This window comes from Corvus hawaiiensis, chromosome 14, assembly GCF_020740725.1.
Source record: "Corvus hawaiiensis isolate bCorHaw1 chromosome 14, bCorHaw1.pri.cur, whole genome shotgun sequence".
NCBI lineage: Eukaryota > Metazoa > Chordata > Aves > Passeriformes > Corvidae > Corvus > Corvus hawaiiensis.
In genome coordinates this window covers 1160282-1184139 of record NC_063226.1, presented here as the reverse complement: position 1 = coordinate 1184139, position 23858 = coordinate 1160282, and the positions used below count along the sequence as shown (strand labels likewise).

At 53.2% G+C, this 23858-nt stretch overlaps 1 long non-coding RNA gene across 1 annotated transcript in view; it reads right to left on the bottom strand.

The window, feature by feature from the left end:
* LOC125333318 overlaps positions 1–23747 on the bottom strand; it is a 106033-nt gene extending 82286 nt beyond the window's left edge. Inside the window, exon 1 of the long non-coding RNA XR_007206831.1 lies at positions 23606–23747. This is a non-coding gene — a long non-coding RNA (uncharacterized LOC125333318). The remainder of the gene's footprint in view (positions 1–23605) is intronic.
* Between the last annotated feature and the right edge of the window lie 111 nt (positions 23748–23858).

Sequence of the window (23858 nt, the reverse complement as noted above, 5' to 3'; positions counted from 1 at the left end):
CCTGTGCCATGGACAGGAGAGGACACACGGCAGATGCATCTGCAGGCCACGAGGGAGAGGGAAGCACCGAAATTCTGTGCAGCTGCACACAGATGTGGGTGCAGCTGTGCTGCAGGGGCACAACCTCATCCCCCACACCTGCACTCACCTCAGCTCAGGCAAGCATGCCCGAAATGACCTCCAGGCAAAATCCTTCACCATCTTCATCTTGAGAGAGTAAATGGCGGATCTAAACCAGCCTGGCTGACTTACCTGGGTTGGGTGGTGGCAGGGGCTGCTCCATCTGCAGGCGATGGGAGCGGCAGCCCAGCTGGATGTGGTGAATAGCAGAGTGGGCCTTGCCCCAGTACCTACAGCACTGGCTGAGGAGTGGACACCCCATCCTTGGGCACTGTGCAACATCTCTGGTGACACTTGTGGTGTGAGAGGGAAGTCAGACACCAATTTCAACCTAACTGCAGTATTTACACACATGTACATAGGGCTGAAAGATGACAGAATTATATAATTTGCTTGGTACAGATTTGCTGCTCAATTTTGCAAAATGTAGCGTGTGATGCAGATTGCTACGAGTGTTTGTTTTTAAATACCAGATTAAATGGGCACATAAAATTACCGTAGCCTTGAGCTGATCCATTGCTCTATGACATTTAACGTTGGGTTGCATCAGTCATGCCATGTTGCATTGCATCCCATAATGTAATGTGACATGACTGATGAATCCAGACCTCCTGCTCCATCACCAGGGAAGGCTCACCAGCCTGAGAGCCATCACTTGGGCCGATGGCGCAGCTGGTGCTGCCACGCTGCTGCTCCTGCGTGGGCTCCCTGTCCAGAGCCCCCCAGGATGTGCAGACACACGGGAGGGATAAGCAGGGTTTTTGGAGCCTAAACATGCCGTAACAGGCTTTTCTCTCTTTTTAACTCCTTCTCTTGGCTCTGGAGTTGCTCAACAATGTGCTCGTCTGGTGCTCAGCACCCTCGGCCCTGCCTGGGCCCCGAGGAGCCCTCAGCACAGGAGGGGTTGAGCCGCCTCCGGGCTGGCAGAGGGCTGCACACCCTAAGTGGGCTGCCGAGATGGGGATGGAAATCCACACTAAGCTGCAGGGAAGCAAAATGGATTGGAGAGAGCATTAGCTAAATCCCTCAGTGAAAGGAGCAAGGGGGCTTGCTGTGCAGCTGATGCTGCCTTTGAAGCACAGGAGGTAACGCTCCTCCTCAGACTGGGAGGGAAGAGACTGCCTGGGGACCTTGCACCAGCTGGATGGAGGTGGAGGAGAGAGGACAGGTGCTCAAGAGGCAGCTAGAGCTGCCAAAGGGTGCCCTGCACCTCCTCTGTCCTAAGCATGCTCTGAGAGGGAGGCGAAGAAAATCACAGAGTTTTTTGCCAAACCCATGAAGAGACGAGGGACCACTTTGCACACCAAGTCCACCTCCTCAGGCCCAGCTGTGCTGCAATGATGCAACTCATCACTCTCCACGCGGTGGAAATTCTGCGCCTACACCCCGGAGGCCTCACCTTCACCCCCGCTGCGGCTGCAGCCCCGCCTGGGATGCTCAGCCCCCACGGCTTCCCTCTGCATCCCACCTGCCTCACGCTCCTTCTGGGCAGAGCCTGGAAATCAGATCAAGGAAATGATCTGTGCTAAATATAACCTAGATATAACCCTTTAAACTGCCAGAGAGGCAATCAAAATTACGATATTTAGGGATTTGCATCAGTAGCTAAACGAAGATTATCGTATTTAAATTAGCAGGGGAAGGAAGGTCCATCCAGCAGGGACAACACAGCGGGAGCCCCACTCTGAACACCCCTGCCCAGATCAGCCTCTTCCCAGCAGAGCCAGGCCCCAGACAGTGTCCAGACTCACTGCCCCAGCCACGCTCGGCACAGAGACAGTTAATTGGAGTAAAAAGGGAACGGGTGAAGGAAGCCAAGTCGGTGTTTAGTTCTTGGAACCAGCGCTATCCCCGACAGAGCGCGCACAGCTCCCTCCCAGAGAGCAGCCAGGCGCATTCCCTCAGACAGCACTAAATGAGCACGATTTATCCAGCTACTACCACTCACGTAATTTTTTTGCAGATGATTATCCCCAGCATGTGCCACTCTGCCTGGACACTTGGCAGCAAGGACACGGCCGGAGCGGAGTCAGCCTGGTTCTGACCAGCACACCCACAGCAGCACGCAGTGATCCAGCCAAACACGTGGTGGGGAAGGGAACGGGCATCTCACTGCACCTGCTGGGTGCTTGCTGGTCCTCACCCAGTGCATAAAATCTCCTGGAGTGACAGGGCTTAGGCACCAAAATATGTGGGGAGCCTCAGCCCTGCTGAGCCCAGGGATGTGGGCTGGGATATGGGAGCACATCCTCTGCTACGTACGTACATCCCAAACCACAGCAGGAATGATCCATGGAACATCAAACACTGAACCAGGAAACTTCCCTCTGCCCAGCATGGGGTTAAGCTTTGAAATATCTCACCACAGGATTTTACAGATGATTAAAATTTACTCGAGTTCAAGAAAAGAAAGGAAATGAGTAGGAGAAAATTCCCTCGTGGGCTGAAGCAACCCAACCCAACCCATCCCATTCCAACCCATCCCTTTCCAGCTCCTCCAGCCCACCGCAGCGCTGGGGGTGGTGAGAGCCCTCAGGGAGGCAGCGGGGCAGTTTTGCCTCTTCCTACGCGCTTCCCAGGGCTGTGGCCAGAGCCCCTCCCAGGCTGGCTGGCCCTTTGCTATGACCTGTTATGACTGCTCTTAAACCCTTAAAACAGCTTAGTTTAAATGTCAGTTTAAATCCCTGGGAAGAGCACATCCACAGCCGGCTATCGGGCTCGGCTGACAGCAGGTAATTTGTTATGTTGCCGTAACACGATCCTATCTCCGGCCAGCCCTCCGATGCTAACATTAGTTTTGAAAATGGAGTATGGGCAGTCCAGACAGGAAAGGCTTTGGAAAACGTCTCTCAGGACAGAGGCACTGCCATCAAATCCTCCAGGACATAAAATCCCTCCTGTCACTTTATTCTCAGCAAAGGTGGGGTTAAACATCCCTCTCTGATCCTATATGGACTGGTGTGGAGGAGCTGGGACTAGATGATCTTTAAGGTCCCTTCCAGCTCAAACCATTCTATGATTCTCTGTTATTGAATCCTCTTCCAAGAAGACTTTCAAGTCTCCCAGTGCTGGCGGGTGATGAGGACTTGGGGACCTGTCCAGTGGGTCTGGGCTGCCCACGAGCACAGCCACAGCCCAGCCCATGGGCCCAGCTCTTTTCTAGGATTCTCTGTAAATAAAACCTGTTTCTAAGATCTCAAACCAATGAATTTCCCCAGTGGATCTTTACGAAGTTATTTAGCTGAAGCCTCTCCGTAATTGTGATCGATTGAGACAATCGTCCCGGCTGTGCAGTGGGCAGCAGCAGGGAGAGGGGATAAACACGGACAGCGGCTCCAGCCCCTGTAACAGATTTTATTTACACCAGGGACATTCATCAGGGCACAGCAGCCTGAGAGGCCAGTCCATCTTCAGCTCAAGGGGGAGCAGTGGTGGAAGGCACAGCCCTGGGAAGGAGCCTGTGTCAAGGGCTGTAGAGAGCCAGGCTAAGGATGGCAGCCTTCCCCTTGGGGCAGCCAGCAGGTCTGAAATGGCAAAGGCACCGATCACCCCAGATGACTGCAGTGATTTAAAAGCCTCCCAAATCCAATCCTTTAAGGAACAAGACAGAAAACTGTAGCAGTACCAGGAAAAATAAGTGGCTAACACCCCAGCTCCTGAGAGTCAGCAAAAGGGAACAGCAAGGAAGCTGCTGTGGCACAATCTGCAGTAAGGTTTGATTCTAAAAGAGAAAGAATTAAATGTATAATTTTACACAGCACTTAAAAAAAATCTATTTTCATTTTCAGAGATTGGATTTCCTTCTTGTCCTTCTCCCAGGTAATTTTCTTTCTACTCGGCCTTATGCTGGTGATTTCTCACCATGCTTCCAGCAAGTGTGAATGGCGAGTTGCTTTGCAAACTCTGTTCCCTCTAGACTCAGATTATTATTCGCTATTGATTCATTGCATCCATCCACAAAGATGCCGACTGCAAAATATCCAGGAGCAGTACAAGAAAAGCAATACAAAATACCATTAAAAATGTAAAGAGCCAGCCACCCAGACAAAGACACGGCATATGAGGAATGGCAGCATTGGCAGGCTGTGGCACTGGCTCCCAGCTCCCCTTCAACAAACCCAAGGGAATCTGAGGCAGAAGAAGAGCAAGACAAAGCTGGTGTCTAATCCTGACTTTGCCCACAAAAGCGTTCCAGGGGAGTAAGGGCAGCAGCCCGGGGCAGATGTAACAGCAGCGGGTCCAACTCCTCCCCCGTGCAGCCGAGAAAGGCAGCACGTGATGCTGTGCCTCACGGCAACAGGGAGAGATCCCGAATTTCCTAAAGCCTGGTCCCAGGTATCCCACTCTGTCTTCTAGTGATCTACAGCAAAAGAACTTCCCCCCTATGCAGCCCCACACTCTACAACTGCGCCAAACCACGGATGATGCGAGTTCCTCACAAGAGACCGCACTGAAGGACCTGATTGTGAGAGGACCCTCAAAATCAGACTTGCTGAAAATGCAGGCAGGATGCCAAGGGACTGATCCTTCTGCCATGTCTTTGGGGACGTGAGGGAGCCTGGCTTTCCCCTGGGCAGGGCTCAGGCATGGGAACTAACCAAGACATCCTCTCTCTGGGCAGGGCAGCAGAAGGTGTTTCCCCACCGCCCTCGCTCCCCCAGTTGCAATCCAGATGTGCAAGTTACAGCTCGTCTTTGCAGCCTCCCCTCTACAGACTCCACTGTGAGCAGCACCTCACAACGATGTTCTGAGGGCACCAGAATTTCCCCATCTCCTTTCCCCTGTGAACCCTTCAGGGTTTGCATCGCATGAAAGAGAAAAGAAGAGGAAAAACAAATGGCTCACTGCATACTCCAAGCAGAAAAACCTACGTACACAGGGCACACAAATCATCTAATTCAGGGCTTTGTTTGCAGGAGTTTAATATTCATAATGCACCTATTTTAATTTTAGTGCTACCCATGAATATAAGTGAATAATTGCAGCTGATTAAAGACAAAAAAGAAAGGAAATGTTACCACTGAGACAAACAAACACTGACTGTGTGGTAAATAGAAACACTCAAGGATTTAATTCCCTGGATAAGAGGTGGGAGGGGGCAGTGAGAGCAGAGAGCTCCTGCCATAGAATTCCTCAGAACTGATTGCGGCTCGTGTTCCTGGTTGCACCTTCTTACTAATAATTTACAGTGCTAACGCAGTTTTTGCTGCCCAGATGGTCTCAGCCCCAGTGTAATGCTGGAAGTTTTTCTTTTCCTATCAAACACAAGACTGAATTTGTGTGTTCCCTCCTGCATTCCCTTCTGCAGCAGCTTCCACTGGTGGTTCACGTGCAGCTAAACTGGGCAGGCTGGGACCACTTCAGCTGGGCAAAGGGAGAGCAGTGTCCAGGGGATGGGAGCACTGGGAAAAAAGTCCCTCTCCCTCCAGTTTTCCATGCAGTTGTCCCTGACATCCTCACACCTTGGAGTGGGGAGGTGCCACGAGCACTGGGAGATGCTCTGTGCCCTCCTGCATCCCTGGCCCCGCATGAGGAGCACCCACGGGTCCCTCTTCTCTAGGGCACCAAAATGAAAGTCTCTTTGTCAAGCAGCAGTCTTGAAAAAAATACAATTGATTTTCTGACTTCTGGTCAGATTTTCCACCAAATTTAACACCCTACATGTCGTGCTCAAAATAGAGCTTCTAAGAGAATAAGGCATGTATTGTTAAGGTTTATTTTATTATACAATATTACCGCCATTCGAGATAGATTGTATCCCCTGGCAGTTTCAGAAAAGTTTTTTCCTTGTATTCATTAGAAGGAAAATAAAGTGCTTGCAAAAACTGGGAAATCCCCAATTTCAGTTAAATTGAGTGCATTTCAGGGACTTCACCTTCAAGAAGGCAGCAAGATAATTTACATTCTGACCTAGATTTCTAACCCAAATGTATTTGCCTGAATGGGAAATGACATTTCATTTGCTCAAGGGTTCTATTTATTTAATTAATTATCAAAGAAAAGGGATGGAGGGAAAGGCTTTCCTTCTCAGATCTCTACCAAAGAGTTGGGAAGAAATGAGACTAATTCTCTGGTCACATGTAAGTGGGGTGAGAGTGGTCCCTGTGAGGTCACTGTGCCCACACATCTTCTCTGTGTGATACCCAAGTCCAAAATGTGTGCTGAAGCTCAAGTTCTAGGGTCAGTCAGTGCTTCTGCCCAGTGGGACCTCAGCCCATGGACACCCTGTGCTCTGGTCCATGTGGCAGCAGGAGCTCAGATGACAGTGGCAAAGCCCAAAGATATTTGGGGTTATACAAGGCACTTCACAAATGTTTCCAGAAAGCTGGAGTCCCAAACAATGTGAAATCAAGGTTTTTGAATGTAGGAAAGGATCTCCATCTAGGAAAAATACTATCCCCATCTATGGGAGAGTCCATGAAACAGCTCAGAAGGACCTTCAAGCACTGAACAGCTCCCCTTCACAGCCTGGGAGCCTCTGGATTTCTTTCCCAGCTAATTCAGCACTGAGAAGGGCCCAGAGCTGCTGTTTTGCAGGATGGAAGAGAGCAGCAGCCAGCAAAAGGACAGGCAGGGAGGGGAGTGCTGGTGACTCCAAGCTGCCTACAGGCATCTCCATGTCTCCTCCTGAGTCCTCTTTCCATGTTCCTCTAACTCACGGTGTTGCTGCTGCACTTGTAAACATCCAATCTCACCCAGAACAGCACTGCACCGTCCGAGGCTCCTAGTTTCACATGGTAATCTCTCCCTGCATCTCTTCTCCCCCTGCACATTTGTGATGGAGTCGTACTGAGTCAGATGGTTTCCTGCTCCAGGAGGAATGAGGGCAGCAGCAGATCTGAGTCAGACAGCCGCAGGACCCTCCAGCAAGGCTCTTTGAAGCTCCTCACCTAACAGACTCTGCAAAAGGCACGTAGGGAGAGAGACGGAGCCGTAATGTTGCACCACAGAGCTAATCACCGTAAGAGAAAAGCCTCTGTGCACCGTGAAGTGCAGGTCAAAGCAGCTCAGCTCGAGTGCCGTCAACAACTCCTTGTTCTGACACAAACAGATGCTCATCACAGAGTGACAGATGAATGGAAAAAGCAGAAGAAATTGACATAATCACAAAGTAGCACCTTTAAATATGAGTGTGCTAAGATGAAACTTGCCCCTGCCCTCCACCTTAGTACTCTCAGGCCCCTGGAATGGTTATGCCTGATACATGACAAAAACCAAGTCATTAGCTCTGTATTTGCCGGCAGCCAATGCCTGGCCTGCGGAATTCTTCTGGCTAAGAGGTTTATTTTCCTCTACTTCACTCCTGACAGCATCATCTTTCAACAGGCACGCGTTTCTCCACCTTCGAAGAAGCTTAGCACGGTCCCGCTGAGGACAGGAGCCGCTCAGGAAGATTTCCCAGTGAAACGCCTGAATTGCACCTCAGCTCCTCTCGCATATGCAGCCTCCCACACCATTTAAGAGCCATTGGGAGATAAAATCTCCCTTTTTACCCAACCATGGGGTGACTCTGAGGAGCCCCTGCTTCCTGGCTTTGCTGGTAAGCATCTGCCCTCCGGGATCAGCCCCATCCTTACAGCCTGGAGGTGGCCCCGGCGCTCCTGTGACCGAGGCTGTCCTTGTCCAAGTGCCTGCACCGGGGAGCAGCGCTGTGCCTTGGCAGCGGCCGATAATCCCCCACGGTGCTGTGTTCTGAGCACCCAGCACCCCTTTCCACCCAGCCATCCCTCCCCTGCCCCGACTCCGGGGATGCGGAGCTCGGCCGCTGCCTGGGAGTCGCCTGGGCTCAGGGGGGATAATGAGAGCGGCGAGTGTTTGTGCTCCGCCGAGCTCCATTGTTCCCGGCTCTTTGTCCTCCTGCCCGATGCCCACTGGCCACCTGCCTTCCTCCCCGGCCTTTTGAAGAGGATTCTTTGCTTCTCTTTGTTTCTGTCCCTGCCCCACGCTGCCCGAGCCACGGCGAGCCCGTGCTGACCTCTGAAAGGAGCCAACAAAGCGACAGGGACACAGCCTGCAGAGGACAAGGACACAGCGTGTACAGGACAGGGACACAGCCTGCACAGGACAGGGACACAGTGTGTACAGGACAGGGACACAGTGTGTACAGGACAGGGACACAGCCTGCAAAGCGACAGGGACACAGTGTGTACAGGACAGGGACACAGTGTGTACAGGACAGGGACACAGCATGTACAGGACAGGGACACAGCCTGCACAGGACAGGGACACAGTGTGTACAGGACAGGGACACAGCCTGCACAGGACAGGGACACAGATTGTACAGGACAGGGACACAGTGTGTACAGGACAGGGACACAGCGTGTACAGGACAGGGACACAGCCTGCACAGGACAGGGACACAGCGTGTACAGGACAGGGACACAGCCTGCAAAGCGACAGGGACACAGCGTGTACAGGACAGGGACACAGCCTGCAGAGGACAGGGACACAGCCTGCACAGGACAGGGACACAGCCTGCACAGGACAGAGACACAGATTGTACAGGACAGGGACACAGCATGTACAGGACAGGGACACAGTGTGTACAGGACAGGGACACAGCCTGCACAGGACAGGGACACAGCCTGCACAGGACAGGGACACAGTGTGTACAGGACAGAGACACAGCCTGCAAAGCGACAGGGACACAGCGTGTACAGGACAGGGACACAGCCTGCAGAGGACAGGGACACAGCGTGTACAGGACAGGGACACAGCCTGCACAGGACTGGGACACAGTGTGTACAGGACAGGGACACAGCCTGCACAGGACTGGGACACAGCGTGTACAGGACAGGGACACAGCCTGCACAGGACTGGGACACAGCGTGTACAGGACAGGGACACAGCCTGCACAGGACTGGGACACAGCGTGTACAGGACAGGGACACAGTGTGTACAGGACAGGGACACAGATTGTACAGGACAGGGACACAGTGTGTACAGGACAGGGACACAGCCTGCAGAGGACAGGGACACAGCGTGTACAGGACAGGGACACAGCCTGCACAGGACAGGGACACAGCCTGCAGAGGACAGGGACACAGATTGTACAGGACAGGGACACAGCGTGTACAGGACAGGGACACAGCCTGCAGAGGACAGGGACACAGCGTGTACAGGACAGGGACACACAGCCTGCACAGGACTGGGACACAGTGTGTACAGGACAGGGACACAGCCTGCAGAGGACAGGGACACAGCGTATACAGGACAGGGACACAGCCTGCACAGGACAGGGACACAGCCTGCAGAGGACAGGGACACAGATTGTACAGGACAGGGACACAGCGTGTACAGGACAGGGACACAGCCTGCACAGGACAGGGACACAGATTGTACAGGACAGGGACACAGCGTGTACAGGACAGGGACACAGCCTGCACAGGACAGAGACACAGATTGTACAGGACAGGGACACAGTGTGTACAGGACAGGGACACAGCGTGTACAGGACAGGGACACAGCCTGCAAAGCGACAGGGACACAGATTGTACAGGACAGGGACACAGCGTGTACAGGACAGGGACACAGCCTGCACAGGACAGGGACACAGCGTGTACAGGACAGGGACACAGCCTGCACAGGACAGAGACACAGATTGTACAGGACAGGGACACAGCGTGTACAGGACAGGGACACAGCCTGCACAGGACAGGGACACAGCCTGCACAGGACAGGGACACAGCGTGTACAGGACAGGGACACACAGCCTGCACAGGACTGGGACACAGATTGTACAGGACAGGGACACAGCCTGCACAGGACAGGGACACAGATTGTACAGGACAGAGACACAGCATGTACAGGACAGGGACACAGCCTGCACAGGACAGGGACACAGATTGTACAGGACAGAGACACAGCATGTACAGGACAGGGACACAGCCTGCACAGGACAGGGACACAGTGTGTACAGGACAGGGACACAGCATGTACAGGACAGAGACACAGCCTGCACAGGACAGGGACACAGCCTGCACAGGACAGGGACACAGCGTGCACAGGACTGGGACACAGTGTGTACAGGACAGGGACACAGCCTGCACAGGACAGGGACACAGCGTGTACAGGAAAGGGACACAGTGTGTACAGGACAGGGACACAATCTGGCCAGGACACGGAGCACCATGGCACAGAGCAGAGCTAGGCAGGAGGCAAAGAGTGGATCTCCCAAGATGAAATCAAATTAAATAAAACAAACAGAGCAGAAGTGTGAAAATGAGCCCAACGTTCGTTATGGGAAATACTCATACAGTGGAGGCTCCTTGTAAATTATCCAGGAGCTGCTGGATGAGAAGGGCACTGAACCTGGCAAGTGTTTTCTGCTGCGTGCCCAGGCTCCAGGAGCAGCTGGACTGTGTGAGCAGCCGTGCCCATCGCCCTCCCTGCGCTCCCGGGATGCAAGGGCCCAAGCTAAGCAGCAAAGGCTCCATCTGGGAGATGGCTCTGACTTGGGTGGTGAGACAGAGGTTGTACTTGGGGGCTCAGAGCATCCCTAAGCCTCAGCCAATCCAGATCTAGAGCTGCTGTGTGACTGGCAACACTGTCTGCCAGGGCATGCAGGTTCTGCATTGCTCTCACACTGTCCGGAGCCGTGAGTGTCTGTACAAAACCAGTGCCACCTCTTTCTGCCCTAATGCTGGCTCCACAAGGCCACAAGGACTGCAGCCCCACTGCTGGCAAGGATAATCCCTCTGCTGGAGGCCAGTTCCTCATGCCCACATGGCAGCAGGACCCTGCCAGGCTGACTCCAGCATCCACCCTGCTCCCCAGCTGGAGTTCCCTGGCATGGAGCAGCCCCAGCCTGCATCACCCTCCCAAGCCCTGCTGCAAAGGAGGGGAGCAGCACCTTGGGTACCACCGAGGAGGGACTCAGCTGGCACCATCGGTGAGGGGCAGAGCCCCAGCAAGAGGAGGGTTTGTAGCACAGGTGTGTTCTCACACAGCAGAGCCACCTCCAGCCCATCCTGGGAGACAGTGACTCTGCTCTGCACCAGCCACATGCTCCTGCACTGCCCTGTGTTAAGGACAGAAGACAAGTCTTTCCATGGGCATAAACCCAGCACACAAAAATAGATAATTCTCTGTTCAAGCCTGCAGACTGTGAATGCAGTTAAGGGAACAAATTGCCCCCAGCTACCCTGTGCCCTCCTGGCCCCAGCCCACTAAGGTGTTTGTGGGAATGCTTGCGGGTCACCGCCTGGCTCACCCTGCCTCACCTGATGCATCCCAAAATACCAACCTCCTCCAGCGAAAATCGCGGAGCTGAATTAACTATGGTAATCAGCTCCACACACTGCTCCTACCACGCGCAGGCAGCTCAGCTCCTGTCGCCTGCAGAGCCGGGCTCCTCGCCGAGATAGCCCTGTCTGCAAGGACGCCCTGCCCAGCTGGGACCGGCTCTGCTGCCCCGCTCCGTGTGTGGAGATGCCGTGCTGCCGCAGGAGGTAACTGCTCCGGGAAGCTGCTTTACCCTACAGGGAGCACTCGCACACAAAAAGGCTTACAAAAAGCTGGTGTCAAGAAGCTCCTTATTGCCGCAGCTCCAACCTAGCAGGAGTATAACGTGTACCCTGACATACATCTGCTAAGACCTGGCAGTGTAAGGTTTATTTTTTCCCTAAGTTATTTTTTACCTCCCTCTGGTCCTTGATTTACCCTGCATGGGAGGATTTATACATTCCAAAGAGCGTGCAAAATGCTTTGTGGAAGAGGGCAAAAGAAGGGTAAAACAGCACTGATATTTGCTGTTGCTGTGGGCTGGAGGTGGCCAGCCAGGGGTGCAGGAAGCAAGTGCGAGAGAAGTGCAAGGGGCTGCTGGGGTGGCCACACAAGCAACTCCATCCCAGTTCCCCTCCCACCTTGCAGTGCCTGTACTGCACTGAGGGCAGGACAGACTGGGGGATGTCTGGGAAAAGCATCACCGTGGCTGGGCAAGCCTGCAGCTGTGACTTGCCCAGCATGGGATCATCCCCCTGGTTTGCTCCCTGCAGCCCAGGGACCTGGCAGGGAGATGCAGCTCATCCCTGGCCTTGGCTGTGACGGGAAGCAGTGGCCTTGGCCAGCACAGCGGCTTCCTGGGGATGGAAGGACACCAGGGCCAACTGCCCTCGAGGATTTTGGCGCTGCTTCCCAGCATCACTAGCAGGGACACAGCTGTGGCAGTGGGAATCTGCCGGCAGAAATCCCCGGTGTCAGCCAGGATGCAGGAAGGGGAGTGCAGGGGGAGCCTGTCCCCCAGCCTAAACACTGCCCAATTAGCACATCCTCGTTCTCATTCCCACACTGCTGGCACATTCTCCCCGGGCGCTGGGGAAGCAGCAGGCAGCAGGGTGGTACTCTCACCCTGTTCAAGCAGGGAGCCACCGCACAAAGAAAGGGGAGTGAAACCCAAACACCATTTTGCCCAGATGCTTGACACTGGGTGATCAAAGCCTTGCTGAGAGGCGCGGCTCTCCATGAACTTGTGGGGAAGCAGTTAGCCCAATTTCCTCAGGAAATGAGGCTGGTTGAGTCACACTTATTAGTCACAGTGCCTAATGAATTCTGAGCCCCTTGGCCAAGTTCAAACAAAAACTGGCTGGAAGGGGAGTCCTGGAGGTGTCACATTCTGAGGGGCTTTGGGGGGCTGCAGAGCCCGCTCCGAAGGGGGATGCAGGAACCACCTCCCAGTCTGAGCACTCCCAGGACGCAGCTCCACGCTGACCTACATCAGGAGCCCCGAAGGGAGGCTCAGCCAGCTGAAACACCCACAGCCTGATTTTCCTCCCTGGCACATCCCTGAGGAGAAGGGACACCAGGATGGGCCGTGTCTCGCCGGAGGGGCAGTCAGCAGGAGCAGCCTCCATGCCCGGCGAGGAGTTTGCTCTGCTCCAGCCCACAGTTTGCTGATTTATGTTTAAAACACAGACAATTAAATTACATGGGAGCTGATGCCGCTAAATGCATAAAGGCACTGAAATGCCAGGCCTCATCGGGTTGCCATGTAAATCACCATGGTTAAGCTGGTAACTGAGAGCACAAATAGCAGAGGCTGAGCATGCATCACCCAAAACTCCCTGCCAGCAGCAGAACCCAGGGGCATTTCGGGAGAATGTGCAGGCATGAAGGGACATGACGGATGGGCTGGCATGGGGGCCTTGACCTCTCAGGGGGGATTTTGTTTTGGGGATTACACCCCAAATCAGAGCCACATGGAAGAGAGAGTCAGACTCCAGCAATTTACACACCCAGCAATTCAGGTTCCAGTGAACTAAAATCAATAAAAATAAAGGAATAATAAGAAGAGACATTGCAAGGATGGATGGGAAAGAAATAGCCAACTGCTCTGCTAGAAAAAGAGCACAAATCCTGCTGAGCTCCAGGCAGTTCCATGGAGTAGGTTTAGGGTGTTGTGGGGCACGTTTAGGGTGCTGTCCCACCCTGCTACTCACCCTGCCCTGGCCCAGCACTGGTGACTAGCTGGTGGGCTGCTGAGCTGAGTCAAGCAGCTGAACCAGCAAAAAACCCAAAACCCTACGAAGTGGAGCCTGATGGGATGACAGAGCCAGGCTGCTCCAGAGGCAGATAGCCCCATCCCTGCACGGAGCAGTGCCGCTGGCTCAGCACAGGGCTGGGAAGGGGACGGAGCAGAGCTCTGTCCCCACAGCCATCCACATCAGGGTCCTCTGCAGATCACAGTCCAAACCACACCAGGATTTTCTCCTGCAGGGAAGTTTTTGCTCCTCTCCAGGACTCAGCCCAGCCTGGGAAACACCTACAGATGTGTCAGTGCCCTGAATGCTGCCTCAGAAACAGCCCAGAAGCCAAAAAGATTGACAATGTTTTCTTCAGTGCCCTTTCCTAACAACTCTGAGCACTGGACTTTTGCTGCTCATTAATTAACTCGTTGTTAATTAACAAGCAGCATTCCTGGCATGTGTTATTGAGGAGGAGTTGAGTGCAGTGGTGGGGAAGGCCTGGGAGAATGAGAGAGGGGGAAGGCATGAGAGAGCAGGGGAGTGGGGGAAGGCATGGGAGAGCAGGGCAGCAGCTCCTCTCAGCAGATTTTCACAGCAGGAGTGACGGAAGGCACTGAGCTTTGGGGATTTCTCTGGAAACATTAGTACTGCCAAAGGTCACCCATTTCTGTGAGAGCTCCACAATTCAAACAAGCAGCCCTTGCAAGCCAATTAGCAGCAAATGTGACATATCTGGATTTTATTTATGTAGCATCTAGCAAACAAAAGCAGATTTCAGCCCCATCTAACAGGGACACAGAGCCTGGCAGGGCCACGTGCTGGGTCACCTTGGCTTGCTCAGTGCACTCAGTGTGTCCCCGTGGGTGTCAGGTCTTCCACAGCACCACAGGCTGTGGCAAGAAGAACACCCCGCAAATTACCACCAGTGCCACAATGAGTAAATTTAAACTGAAAAAAGAGGAAACCCGTTTCCACACAGAGCACAAGTACATGGTACAGCTTATTACCACCAGATGTTGCGGTAGCCAAGGGCACAAGCTGCTTCAAAAAAGACAGCACGCATAAACAGGGGAGAGGATCAGCTGGCTAGCAGGCCTGGCAGCCTGGCTGCCATCCCTGGCTTGGGGCATCCCATGTCTCTCCCTGCTGGAAGCCAGCAGGCTCTGCTGTAGGAAAGCTCAGACCCTGTTTCCAAGACCTTCTCCCAGAATCTGCTGCTGGCTGAGCGCAGAGCTGAGTCCTGGGCTGGGCTGGCACAGCCACTCTCTGCTCTGCTCACGGGTAGCAAGGTGCTAAAGAGCAAACCTGGAGTCAGTGGCACCCTGGCAGGAGCTGGGAAATGTTCCAGCTGCGCTCTGCAGGCGTTTGAGGGATGGTTTTGTTTCAGGCCTCAGCAGAGCCCTCCTGGTTGGGGGTAGCCACCTGCAGAGGATGTGCAGCTTTTATTTTTTTTGTTTAAAATCAGAATACTGTGCCACAAGTGAGCCCATCTTCCCAGGCTCATCAGGGGCACTGCAGCATTTCTCACGCCGTGGCTGGACCTGCCCCGCTGGGCACAAAGCGCTGGAAGCCCCCCTGGAAGAACAGAGCAGGAGCTCATCCATCCCCAACAGCCCAGGCAGGTCGTGGGGGTCACACCAACGCCCCACCCCAAACTCCTCCACACCTGAGGAGAAGGAAAACTACTCCCTCCCCTTTGTCACCAATTTATATCCAGCGTGCTGCTGCTCTGTCCGCACTGAGAGCAGCTCAGCAACAAAAGCACACGGTGCTGTTGGATTAATCACTGCCACTCACTGGCGAGGTTCACACACACATCAGCCCAGCAGGAGTAGTACCGAGCTTTGTCACTGCAGAAGTACTTTTCAAATATACATATAACAAACCTAACATCAAAGATCCTGAAAGGAAAACTTCTTTCAGATAATATCCCAGGCTCAGCGTCTACCGAGCACAAACAGAAGGGATGAATGATGCTGGAAACAACAAAGAGAAGTAAATTGTCTCCTCTGGATGAACTCAAGCTTAAAATCTAAAAAAGGAACTTGTCTTGCTTTTGTCTCTGCTGAAAATCCACCTCCTGCCTGGACAATACATGGCTATTCAGGAGGCAAGAGGCAGACAGAGAGCTGGGCTGGAGCCTGGACAAGCTCTGCTTACAACCCCAGAGCTCACCAGGGGAACAACAGAACCCGAGCATTTGCTTTGGTTGGCATATTCAAATCTCCATCATATTAATGTAATATGTTAATTAACAGCAACAGGTCACCCTCTGAGGAGCCTTTTATTCAATGATAATAACCATTCCACCAATGCTCATCCTCACCCCCCAGAACCAAGGTACACAAGTGTCTTGTCTGTCCCTTTGAGATGACTGAACAGAGGAAGAGGGAATCTGGGCTGAAGTGGGCTTTGCAGGGAAGCCCCCAAACCCTCCTGGATGGTTCACACAGAAAAATGCCTGGAGCCAGCCAGAGCAGCTTCAAGCCCTCCCTACAAACCCCTGATGCTGCAGTCCCTAAAGGTGGCAAGCGTGGCACAGCAGCAGCGACCACATCCCCAGGGCAGCAGGAGAACGGGCAACACCCATCTTTGGAAGGCAGCAGGAGCCAAGGCTGGGGAGCAGCAACACCCAAGGGCTGTGTGTCACTTAAGGAGAGGCATCCCCAGCCATTACACAAATTGCTGATTCGCCATTTAACAAGTTAGCATTAATATTTATTACAGCATGTTCACAATTGTAAAGATCTTCATTTAAAATGTTTTGTGCCTCACACCCTGTCAGCAGGGAAAGCACTATAAGGCAGAAAGCAGGCTTGCAGGCTCTAATGCAAAGTGATGGCTCCAACTTCAGAAGGGAAGCCTATTTCCAGCAGGAACATCTGCTCTCGGCATGGAAAGTGGGTACCTAGTCAAGGAGGCTGGGAGCAGATGGAACAGGAAAGTTTCTCCTCCTCTTGTCACAGACCCGCAGCAAGCGAGGTTCACCACTCATCTCCGTGCTTCCCTCTCCTCCGGCTCCGAAGCAGCCGTGGAGCAGGGGGTGGCAAAAGCACTTTAATTGTTCGCTGCAGCAAGGCTATCCCAGCTTAAATCCCGTGCCAGAAGCCACGCCGCTGCTGGCAAGGCATTTCCCGATCTCTCGCATGCCTGCATAGCCACAGCCAGTCTGGGGAGGAGAGATCGGCGTCTCCGACCGCGGGGAAGGTGAGAACTGTCCGCGCATCAGGAGGAGGGAGAAGGAGAGGCTGAGCTGAACCAGGCAAGGGAAAGGTGAGAGGACTGTGAAGTAAAATAAAGATTAAGGTGGAAAAGTGAGAAGAACTTAATGCTAAGATCTGTTAAACCTCCCTCTTGCAAAGTCTTATGCAGGTGCTTAACTTTGCAGGCTGCGAGTAATCCAATTTAAGTCTCGGCAGGATTTAACAACTTTAATTCAGGGGAATTAATGATAGTGCGCAAAGTTAAGCGCACGCTTACTGGGTAAAACAGTGTGAAAAAGGCTCCTCAGGAGAGAAAGCTTCGTGACTTGGAACTTTTAGAAGTGGAAAAAAACACCACCAAATATATCAAGAAATAATCTTGCGCTGGGTTGGAAGAAGCGTTTGATGTGACCTAAAAGTCTCTTCCATCTCTGACTTCTATTAGTCTGTGACAAGACTTAAAAGGTCAGCCAGTCCACCCCTTTGCTAATGCAGGATTATTCCCCTCAGCACAGTGCCTGTTACTTTGCCCAGTCCAGTTTTAAATGAAAAGCCTTGCAAAACTTCCTCTTCCCCAGGACCATTATCCTCCCAATTCTAATGTGTTTCTTTTTGTCAATAGTTCTGTCAGTATAATGAAATCCTCACTGTGCTAAATTGCTAAAAAAGATCTAAAAGTCGAATCTTCTTCTAATATGACATGAAAGTGCTAGTATAAAAATAGGATTGTATTAGCGATTCTCCACTGTATTGTATTAACATCCTATTTCACTTAAGGGAGGCAGGACTGAATTATCTGCGGATTCCTCCAGCCACTACTCTTGCAGAGCTGTGTATTTGGGGTTCAGACCTGCATGACTTCCCATTAAAGCAATACAATAAAATCCTCTGCGGCATGCAAAATGCTGAGGCAAGCGTTTGGAGCACGTGCCAAGCACGGAGCCCAACCCTGGTATTCCTTGCACCCAGGCAAAGCCCACAGGCTCTGCAAACTGGGGATGTGGAAAGTGGTGTGGGAAGGCAGGCGGGCAAAACACGAGGCCCCAGGGGTAGGAAAGAGGACAGACAAGAGTCTGAGAAAATGCCAGAGTGAAAATATCCATTGTGGAAGCACGGTGTGGTGGCTCCCAGGTCAGGGCTCTGGACCAGCCCAGGCGAGAGAAGGGAAGAGCTGGTGACAGAGCCTGTGCATCCTCAATACAATAAAACTGGGCAGCTGTAGCCAATTTAGACAACATGCCAAGAAATTCAGTTGCCAGGAAGGGGACGGATGCTCACAGCACTCTCCAAGGAACAAAGCTCCTGGCATCCTTCAGAAGGGTTGGGGAGCAGCCCAGAGGCAGTGCCTTGTGGGGAGCTGAGCCAGGCAGTGCCCGAGCAGGCAGAAATCAGAGGCGATGCTTGGAGCTCTCTCAGCGCCATGGGCACGGCCCTGACTCCCCTCAGCAGAGTCTGTGCACAGCCTTTGCCTGCTGCTCAGTGACAGCCACGGACAGGTCCTTCCCCACTGCACTGGGCTCTGAACAGGTTTTCAAGCAAGAAACTTTTTACATCCTATTCCTATCAGGATCCAACAGAGGTTAATACAGATTTTTGCATTACCTTGCAATAAAACTCAGCACTAGCGCAGCCCCATTTTCCTGAAAACCAAGTCTGAATACTCAGAAGGCCCCTGAGCTTCAGTGAAGCTGTGGGGAGCATCCCATTTACCAGGAATCTGGGAAAGAAAAAACTGTTTCATCTTGTTTCAGCCCAGTTCTAGTCACTATTCCCAGCATGTTCTGCAGCCATGCCCTCCCTGGGATTTATTGGGGTTTATTTTCCCAACACATGCTCCTTCATTGCTATTCTTTTTCTTCTTTTCCTTTTTTTTTTACTCTCTCTCTCTTTTTTTTTTTTTTTTTTTTTGTTAACTGCATAGCAGAAAGCTGTTGAGCAGAAAGCCAGTGGGAAGCCACAGCTATTGTATCTCTGGTTTAGTCCCTTATCTGCTGAGGGGTCCTTTTGTGATTGTGTTGTGGAAGGACAAGGAGACAGCGCCTTTTATCACCAGCACAGCATCTCTGGAATGAAAGGAGAGGCAGCGGGGATGCAGATGTGACGTTAAAGTATAAAAATCCACCATATGGTAAAGATTGCTTCAGCTACAGTCTGGTCAAGATGTTGACACTTTGGTTATGAAAAGCAATATGTCTCTCTCTCCTGGTGGTTTCTGTTCAAATTAAATGTTTTGTATCAGGCAGAGAACTAATAAAGAGCCAGGATTTCCCTTGACAGAGGATGAGTAACAAATACGGAGTAATGTGAAAGCTGACTTGAAAATTACTATTCCCAAAGATGCAATAAACGTAGAGATAAGATTTGCTTAGAGGACTCGAATGAGATAAATGCTAAAGGTGCTGCTGGTGGGAAGACAGTCCGAGGGGAACGAGCAAAAATGAAAAAGTAGCATTTAAAAAACACAGTCTGACCTGTCAATGTTTCTGTTAACACTGAACACCTCCTGGACACCAGGCACTGTTTCAGCCTCCTGCAAGCCCTCCTCCTTCCACAGCTAAGCACAAGCAAAGGACCAGGAAAAAAAAGGGTATCCGCGTGTCCGCCACTGCGTGTTCAAGCAAAAAAGCAACTCCTGCCTCAGTCAGGGCTCTCGGAAAGGGTGCAGTGCCCCAGCACATGCGGGCACGTGTGGGGAGGCCAGGGTGCTGCCAGGAGCAGCTCTGTGGGCAGCAGGCAGGGCTCGGGCACAGCCCCCGCGGCCCGGGACGCGCAGGGACAGGGGGTGAGGTAGAAACGAGGAACTGAGGTGCAAACCCAACGCTAAACCGTGAGAGGCTGCTCCTCCGACTAGCTGCATTCTGGAGGCACAGCGATTCCGGCCTGGCTCAGGCTAAAATAAACTTTTCCCATCAAATATTTAATACCCGCAGGTCTGTTCCCGAGGCTGTGGCCCGCGGCTGCGTGCCCCGTGCAGGCAGGCTCCCGTCCCAGCCGCGCCCGCCTCCGCCGGCATCGCCAGCGCTTAATGCGAGTTAACAGCACTGCCAATGACTTATTTAAGAGCATATCAAGAAATATCCCAGCTCTCTTTGGAGACTTCAAAAGCAGCTGAACACCACCAGTATCCTCCGATAAAGACACATCTTTGCTGTACCATCTGCCTCGGGGGATGTTCCCTCCGCCGGCAGTGGGGAGGGGAGACGGGGCTGCCGCGGGGACACCTCTGCAGAGGTGGGACCCTGCCGCCAGCCAGCGCAGCACCGGAGCTGCCGGGCTCAGGATGACCCTTCCCGTGAGAGGGGCTGCATCCTGCCCCGGGCTGTCCAGCCAGCCCCCATCACCTTCCAAGAGGTGGGATGAATTTACTATGGCAACAAGAAGAAAGAATTAAACAGCTAAAAAAGAACCTAAAAAGAGTAAAAAAAAAAAAAAATTTTTTTTTTTTCCTCTTGGGACACCCTCTCAGAAAGGCTCTGGGTGTCACTGCTGGACGACTTCCCTGTGCCATGAGCCAGTGAGGAGGCACTGCAGCATGCAGAGCCATGCTAGGCTTTGGAGACTGGGGCAAACGATGGAGGAGGGATGGCACAGACAGAGCTCACTGCTGGCTGAGCAACACTCCTGCCTCACCCAGCCACTGCTGCGCTGTGCCTTCACACCCATGAGCATCTTCCTGACAGAGGAGGAGAGTGAGCCGGAGGAGGGCTGGGGAGGCAACTGGCAGTGTGTTGGAGGCTTTCCATTGGAATTTAGAACTGGGGACTTATCCCTTTTCTCAGACCCAAGCACAGGCAGGCAGGGCTGGAGCAGAAAGACAGAAGAATCAATGTGCTCTAAGGGACACCTTGGGACCCACTCACTGAGCAAGGAAAGAATGTCCTCCATCAACAGATGACATTTCCCACTGGGAAGCACGGAACCTCAGCTCCATGGCCAAAGTCTCTACCCCAGGCTCAGGTTGATAGGAGATTTGTTATTAATTCACTGTGGCCAGAATTTCATCCTGCGATTTAAACCTAACTCCTCCAAAGAGAATAAGATCAATTTTACAGAGAATCAAATACATAAAGAACAGCCTTTGAGCTGGTGTGCAGCAGATGCAGAGAAGGGAGTTTAAAAAAAGGCGCTTTCCTTATCAGGAGAGTTAGGAAAGAAAAGAAAAAAGGAAGGAACCTGGAGAAGGTTGTTTGCTCATTTTCCCTTTCTCAGTCAAAACAACCCTGTCTGTGCCTGCTCTCCACATGGGCACTGAGGGAGTGGAGCAGCAGAGGGTTTCTGACAGCAGTGCCAGGATGAAGCTGCTGCAGTCCCTATCCTTGGAGCCTCCTACCCAGATCCCAACCTCATATCCAAGGTGGTCCCTGCCCCATGAAGCTGCATCAGCACTGCAGTGGCCAAGCAGGTCTGACATGCTGGGGTCTCGTACCCTCCAAGGCTGGCACAGGCGATTGGCAGCCCTAAGGGTACAGGGAGTCCCAGCTCCAGTGACCACCACGTCTGGGGGACATGAGCTCCCACCAAACAACCTCCATTCCTCCCATCTGGGAAGCTGGAGACCCTTACACTAAGCTTCTCTCTTGGAGGTTTTATTATCATAATTCCTTTTTATTTTCTCCTTGGAAGACAATCCATCACCCTCAGGCAGCATAGATTGGCCTCTGTCAAGGCTGATGATCTGCTTCCGTGCCGTTTCCCCCTGCAGCACAGGACCAACTTGGAGCTTCTTACATCCTGAAGCTTTGCAAGGGAGCAGCCTGGTGTTTGACCCTCTGCTGCCATCCCAGCCACCTTCCCTTGCCCTGGCCAGGAGAACCTGCCAGCACCATGGCAGAGGCTTCTGCAGGCAGCCATCCCCTTGCCCATTATTTAACTGCAATCCAGAGACAATTTTTCTTGGGAAAAGCTTTTAAGCTTGATCAGTGATGGGGTTAATATTGTTTGCCCTGTGTCTCAATTTTTTATCTGTATTAATGGAAACTGCCACAGCAGGGTTTTCCACAGCAGTACCACAGTGCTGCTTTCTTGGGTTGTTTTATTTTCCAGGCTGGGCTGCAGTGACTGATCACTCTGCAGCACAGCAGATTGCAGCCATGTCCCCACAGAAGCTGCCCAGACACCCCTGCCAGTGGCGTGATGTCTACCCTAAAGCCCAGAGATTGTCCTCAAAGAGCCATCCCTCCTGCAGATTCCATTCTGTCGGCGAGGGCCGGGAAGGAGGAGCTGAGCAGGGCTGTGTGCAGCAGCAGAGGTGAGCTCTATAATTGTGCACCTGCCTGTGTTTGTTCTGCCACAGCTCTTTGGGGACGCTCACTTACATCACATTCAGAAGGAAAGGACAGCAACACAAAACAAAAAGCAGCTGCAAGTTAAACAAGTGGAAGCCCGCTGGGGCTGCTGGGGAAATTGGACCCTGGTTCCTGCCCAAGGCAAGCAGGCAGCTGGTCCAGCACCTTCCCCACCAGCACCAGACATGGGAGCAGAACCTGGACCCAGACAACAGAAAGGCAGGAGAGGGAGCATCACTCACCCCTCTGGTGCCACAGCACTCCCTGAGAAGGGCCCTGCTTCAAACAGAGATATATTATATATATATTTTTGCTCTGTGGTTTCACGCCTTTGATTCCTCCAATTTATTTATTCATGTCTTTGTGGGCTTAACAATCAGAGTGTACAATAAGTCATTTCTTCTTAATCCAATTTTGAACTATTTAGATATTCCAGTTTATCATCAAATGTAATATAGAATAATGTCCAGAAGAAACACAAACAAGATTTGTGTCTCTGAACCATCTCTGAACCTTGCCTGTGAGGGCTGCCTGCTTTCTTTGCTGATTTATTCTCTCACTGGCTTCACTGAACTGGTCTTCACGGCTGAGCCCCTCACTGCAGCCGGAGGCACACCAGGGTGGGGGCTCTGTACCTCGGGTGCAGGACAGCACCCCTAGAAACCCTCTCCCATGGGAGAGGGACATCCAGCCACCTGTCCAACCCCAGGAACCCCCTCCCAGGGAGGGTGGGGAGCTCAGGGGACCAGTGTTGGATTCCCGCAGGTCCCTAGGGAGTGCAGCCCACCTGCAGCACCCAGCTCTCCACACCGACGGCTGCTGTTACCAGCAGGGGCACAGAGCAGCGCCCGCAGCGCCAGGCACAGACCTGCCTGGCCAAAGCCCCCAGTCCCAGGGACTTCCCTGGGATCGCTGCATGCCAGGATCCTTCCCTCGGCACCCAGCAGCCGCCAAGCAGCGAGATCCAGCACACCCCTGGGGCCAGCGGCGTTTCCAGACAGAAGCGATCCCGGTTTTATCTGCAGCAGACGCTCAATCCCTCCCTCGGGCCGCCCACCTCGGCCCTTCCCGGCGCTGCTCTGGATGCGGAGCCCAACGCCGCTGTCTCGGCACGGGAGATGCGGCGGCTCCTTGGGGCGCGCCGGGGGACAGCGACAGCTGCCCGGGAGCCCCGCACGGACACGTCTCCAGCCCGGCACCTCCCATGCCCCAGCCAGCGCAGCTGACTGGCCTCGGAGCGGAGGGAGCGGATTAAATCGGGAGCAAGCCCAGCACCCGCGCGGCTCCGGCAGGTTCTGCATGGGGCTGGTCTGGGATGCCACGAGAGGAGTCTTCCCTCCGGGGGTTTCAGCCCCGTTTCACCGCTCAGCCGGCAGTCAGCCCACGCCTAGCCCTGGGGTGGGGCTCTGCATTGCCCCCCAGTGAACCCCACTCCGCCGGGACAGCCCCTCAGCTGCTGCCCTCATCCATCCACCGCCTCTGCTCCAGGGCAGCTCACCGGGGCACCTCCTCCCCGGACAGGGCCAGTTCCTACCTGGCAGACGAGTCCGTGGTGCTGGCACAGCCCTGGCTCCAGGTCCTCGGTGCAGGCAGGGTCACAGCCCGGCAATGCTGCACAGCCCAGTGCCTCCTCGGGCACGGGAGCTGCTCTGCTGCGGCACCGCTGCTCCCCAGACCGGCTGCAAACCACCCCCCCAAACAAGCACCAACCTCCCTCCCACAGCCCGGATTGCTCTCCTTTTACCCACCTGCCAAATGACTCACTAATGAGAGTGCAAACAGGCTGC